Source organism: Chiloscyllium plagiosum, unplaced genomic scaffold (assembly GCF_037043375.1).
Source record: "Chiloscyllium plagiosum isolate Xiang-an unplaced genomic scaffold, Cpla_swu_hap1 HiC_scaffold_46, whole genome shotgun sequence".
NCBI classification, from domain to species: domain Eukaryota; kingdom Metazoa; phylum Chordata; class Chondrichthyes; order Orectolobiformes; family Hemiscylliidae; genus Chiloscyllium; species Chiloscyllium plagiosum.
The window spans coordinates 41,454,932-41,460,767 of record NW_028270184.1 but is presented as its reverse complement, the minus strand read 5'-3'; the positions used below and the strand labels follow the sequence as shown (position 1 = coordinate 41,460,767).

Below are 5,836 nucleotides of genomic sequence, written 5' to 3'. Positions count from 1 at the left end.
TCTACAGCTATTGAACTCGAAAATGATTACTTTTTCGCAGGAAAAATTATTCAGAAGCTGATTCTAAAATATTTGGAAAGACGCGTGCAGACACACAAGGAGGGAATTTCACCGGGACAGGGAGTCTGGGCAGCCAGGATGGATACGCGTTAGGTGCACACTCTCCAATTGGTTAACGTTAATTGGAAAGAAACCTCATAACACCTGCAACTGAGTACGACTAAGTATAGAATAAGCTGATTGCGAGGAAAGGTTGAGCAGCTTGTTCTACGTGAACTTCTATAATTTGCAAAAGAACTGAGCTGTTTGTGTTAGATCAGCATTTAAGGGAAGCCGATTAGCTCAGTCCGCTAGATAACTGGTTTATGATATAAAGTGATGCCAACAGTGTGTGATTAATTGTCGCAATGTCTCAGCATACCCTCAGGATCCTGATCTCCCAACTTAGCTAATATTTTCAACGATGGCGATAATCAAAGTGAAACTATACTATCGTGAGTTAGAACTGACCGACCGATGTAATGCACCTTTTTTCTTTCATCTGTTGCATTGGAAAATTTGGCTGTATCACAGAGAAGGGAGTGAGTCCATTTGCCGCTCACTCATCTTCCCCAAAAATATACAATGACAAGACACGAAAAATATTCTTGTTTGAATTCTGTAATCTTCATAGCAGTACTTAAAAACATCTTTGTCATTTTGATTCCAGTTTTTTCGATATCAGTCAAAATATTCAATGAGATAAATCCATTACTTTGTGGATTGTTTTAATGGCATGTGCGAGTTTGCAGCAATATCAGTAATATGAAACGAGCTAAACATCATTTCCAAAATTTAACACAGCGCAGGCTCAGCGATATGAGAAACGCCATCGACTTCAAAAATCGCCTCTGTATCTCTATTGAGTGATGGATATTCACTCAGCGAGTATTTATGGCTGGTCTTAAGTAACTGAGGTCTTTGCCAAGGACAGTACACTCCAAGAAATCTTTTTTTTTAGAATAAGTGCTGTTTTACTCAACGTTCTTTTGCAACTTGTAACCATATATATATATACACACACACTTATATGCATGTGCACATATATTTATATGTATATGTATATATATATATATATGTACATATACGCGCATATCTCTGTGTGTGTGTGTGTGTGTTTGTGTGTGTGTGTGTGAATTCAGAACATTAGAAATGGATGGTCGGCCATTTGAATGACCGTCCTGTAGAATGTGAGAGCTTGAATCTACGGGAAGTGCACCCAACTCCATCTCCTTGGCAACTGCATGAGGGAACTGGAGCTGGACATTGCATCTTTCGGGAGTCTGAGGGGAAAAGAGAGGAGTGATATGGAGGCAGTTACAATTCAGGTACAAGACTGTATCGATGGGATACAGTCGGGAGACGAAAAGGGAACAGGCAGTCAGTCCAGGCATCCGCTATGGCCGTACCCCTTAGTAACAAGCATACCGTATTTGTTGCTTTATGGGGGGATGACTTACTAGGGGTAAGCCATGGGGTACAGGTCTCTGGGAGAGTGTTTGTCCCTGTTGATCATAAGGGTAGGGTAGAGGGGAGGAGAGCAATAGTTACTGGGGACTAAATAGTGATGGGGACAGATTGCAGTTTCTGTGGTTACAGGGCAGGCTCATGATTGATGTGATCCCTCCAAGTTACCAGGGGTGGTGATGTCTCACATCGTATTTTCAGGATCCTTCAGTGGGAGGGGGAAGCAGCCCGAGGTCATGGTTCACATATGCACCAACAACATAGGTCAGAAAATTGATGTGGATGTATGGCAGAAATTCAGGGATCCAGGGTGACATATTCGATCGAGATCAAACAGAGTTGTTCTCTCTGATTTGTTACACATGCCACGTAGTAGTAAGGGAAAGAATAGGGAGAGAGCAGGAGAACACGTGTTTGTAAGGATGGTACAGGTCATAGGGATCCGGATATCTGGAGAGTTGTGGCTCATTCTGGAGTCAGTTGGACCTCTACAAACAGGATGGTCTTCACCTGAACCCGAAGGGTACCAATATCTTGAGGTGTATTTTCTAACGCTATTGAGAAGGGTTTAAACGAATTCAGCAGCGGAGTGCGAACCTGAATTTTAGCTGCAATGTGCAGGAAGTTGTGAGTGGTGAGGTCAGAAATAGGTTTTCGTATTCAGTAAGAACAGGAAGGTCGTTACAGAGGGGGAGATATGACGTTATTCGTCAAAGACAGTAGCAGAAAGGATATTTGATGTGGACTCTACTGAATCTGCTGAACTAGAATGGGCTGAGATTAAAGTCAGGAAAGTAGAGGTCACCACCAAAATGTTCTAGAGATATGGAGGAAAAGATTGCAAAGATGATTCTGAATAGGAACGAAAGTAACAGGGTAGTTGTAGTGGGGAACTTTAACTTTCCAAATATGATTGTTTCATTACCTCTGATTGGTCAGTCTTTGTCCATGTGTGCAGGAGGGTTTCGTGACGCAGCATGTAGACAGGCCAACAAGAATCAAATCTTCTTTGGATTTGGTACTACGTAATGAAGCAAGTCAGCTGTTCGATTTGGAGGAAAGTGAGCACTTTGGTGAGAGTGACCACAATTCGGTATGTTTATTTAATGATGGATAGGAATAGATACATATATCACAGAGCATGAGTTACCGCTGGGAGAAAGGCCAGTATGATGTGATCAGGCAAGAGTTAGGATGCACCAGATGGGGAAAGTAACCGCAGGGGTTATGCACACCTGAAATATGGAACTTGTTCAGGGAAGAGCTCCTGCATGTCCTTGATAAGTATGTGTCCGTCATGCAGGGAATATGAGGTCGAGACTGTGAGCCATTTTTACTGAAAAAGTTGAATTTCTTGTCAAGAGGGAGAAGGACGTGCATGTAAACATGATATATGAAGGCTGAAATAAGACACTTGAAAATTAAAAGCTAGCCAGGATGGTCCAAAAGAGAGGAGAAGGTGAGGTATGCAGATGCTGGAGATCAGAGCTGAAAATGTGTTGCTGAAACAGCGCAGCAGGTCAGGCAGCATCCAAGGAGCAGGAGAATCGACGTTTCGGGCATAAGCCCTTCTTCAGGTCCATAAGAGAGAGCTACTTAGAGCGAAGCGGGGACATGAGAAGTCTTTAGCTGGCATAAAATACAGAGACATGGGATTGACGGTGATTTAGCGGTTTAGATCTGTAATTGGCGAGCTGAAAGAACACAGAGTGTGGTAGTTGATGGGATATATTCATTCTGGAGTTACTCATGGTGTACCACAAGGTTCCTTTTTGGGTCCACTGCTGTTTCTCACTTTTATAAATGACCTGGGTTAGGGTCATGAATGATGAGTGAATTCGTTGAATACACTAAGCTCGATGGAATTATCAACATTGCTAAAGTCTGCTGCGGGTTACAGAGGGACATGGATAATCTGCAGGTCTGAGCTCAGAGATGGCAAATGGAGGTTAATAGAGAACAGTGTGAGATGATTTACTTTGGAAGGAGCAACAAGAATAAAGAGTTCTGGGCTAATTGTAATATTCTTGGAAGTTTAGATGTGCAGAGAGGTCTCGGTGCCTATGTACATAAAACTATGAAAGTTAACATCCACGTTGATCGATTTGCTTGCAAGGAGCACAGTGTGTTAGATTTTATTGGGAGAGGGATTGAGTTTCAGGGCCAAATGATCCCTTTGCAGCTCCAGAAATTTCTCTGCTGTGGCCAAACTTGTAGAGTTGGGTGCAGTTCTGATCGCCACATTATTGGACGGATGTGAAAGCATTGGAAAGGTTACAGATGAGATTTCCTAGGATGTTGCCTTCTTCGATGCGAAGCTCTAACGAGGAAACGCTGAGGGACTTGAGGCTGTTTTTGATAGAGATGAGAATTTTGAGATGTGAATTAATAGAGACATAAAGGATGATCAGAGGTTGACGTAAGGTGGAAAGTGAAGGCCTTTTTCTTCAAATGGTGATGGTTGGCACAAGGGCACATCGATGTGATTTTGGGGTGATAGATGCCGAGGTAGATTCCTTTCTCAGAGAGTAGTAAGGGTGCTGAACGTCTTACCTTCAACAGTCGTAGACTCACCAACCTTCAGGGCAATTAAATGATCATTGGATAACTTACAGCTTTTAATGGTAAAATGCTGTTCAGATGGACTTCAGATTGGTATCATAGGTCGGTGCAACATTAGGGCCAACGGTACGTTTTTGCGGTGTAATATTCTGGATTTGAACTGTTCTGAAGCTTGAAGTTGCAATCATCTCTGGTCACTATCAGTAAAGCAAAGAACTGGCGAGAATCGAATGCGCAACTTTGGCAGCTCATGTCCTGCCGTCATGCCATGCAAGTACAGCAAACTAACTAATTGCACCACTGGACCTGTCGTCTGATGATGACGAATGGCTCCTGAACTTACCACTGGGATCCACAACCCAATTCCTCATTTTTTCTGTGGATCTGACATGAAACACAGTGCATAGGAGGTTATACTGATCATGGATCAACGATTATGAAGCATCAGGTTCAGGAAAATGACATAGGAAAATGTGGTGAAAATCGGCTTTATTGAACACTGCATACGAATACCATGGTTTTCTGCGTTGATCACAGGCAATGTTATGTCGCCACTGTACTGGTATTTTCCTTCTATCGGCTTCAATTCGTCAGAAAATTCGATTCACTGATATTTCACCAACGTCCTTTGGCATGTTCATATGACACATCGACCCACACTGCACACAACGTCAACAATGTTCAGCATACTGCATCCACGAGCACGTGGCATGTTTTTTTTATAAACAGTGAAGACTGAATAATGTTATGCAAGGGCAAATTGAAATTCAGTTTATTTAGTAAAGTCGTAAGAATACAGAGTAAGACTCAAAATGTCAGAAATTCACGTTCATTACCTTGACCAGAATTCCAGACCAGCAAAGGGGAAATCTGCCCCTGAATCCCCAGCATCCATACAATTGCTTGCTCCATGTGTCCACTTGGAAACCTATGTGAAGGAACATTCAGCCTGAAAGGGGAACTTGTGAGAATCCTTCACTGTCTGATCTACATCTGAAAGAAGAGCTGTCTATTCCAGCTGGGAGGGAATCGAATTGGAGGTGAGACCAATATATTACTTGGTGTTTAATTCATATTGTCCTCATTGTGATTGTTTAAAAGCTTGGGCCAGAAATGGCACAGACACAAAGGAGCAGAAGGAGGCCATTCTTAACACCGATCCTGCCCCGCCACGTCATTCGATATCATCATGGCTGATACAACAATGTTAAGTCTTTTTTCAGCCCATCCACGTCATCGTGTTGCCTCGTGGCTAACAGATATTTATCGGCCTCTACCATAAATAGACGTCGAAAATGTAAATTGTGAGAGGAAAATGTTCCGTTTCGAGACAGTGGGTTTCTGCACGAATATTGTTGGGTTTTCAGATGACAGCCGAGTCTGGTCTGACCACTTTCCAAACAATAAACTAAAACTCGACTCTGATGGGATTTGAACCCACAACCTTTGAATCGCAACCTAAACAAAGGCATAGAAGTCCAACGCGCTTTCCATTGCGCCACAGAGCCGCGCTAGGAGTTAGTTTTAAGCATGCAACTTTGTCTTTGACCCATTGCGTTCAGGACACCCATCTCGCGTCTGTCTGCCTTCGTCACACTTTCCAGTTGATGGTTCTTTTCCACGTGTGCTCTGGCTCTTTCCGTGTTCGGCTACAGACTGCTGAAACGTTCTCATGACAGTTAGCTTTACTACATGTTCAGATAATGATTTCCAAATAAACAACACGCTATCGGTGAAAGCATTCTTCCCAAATCTCCTCAAAATATCT

At 42.7% G+C, this 5,836-nt stretch overlaps 1 non-coding gene across 1 annotated transcript; it reads right to left on the bottom strand.

The window, feature by feature from the left end:
• Positions 1-5,484: 5,484 nt before the first annotated feature.
• Positions 5,485-5,576, bottom strand: trnar-ucu (transfer RNA arginine (anticodon UCU)). The gene is given in 2 exon segments: positions 5,485-5,520; positions 5,540-5,576. It is a non-coding gene; the product is annotated as a tRNA-Arg (tRNA).
• Between the last annotated feature and the right edge of the window lie 260 nt (positions 5,577-5,836).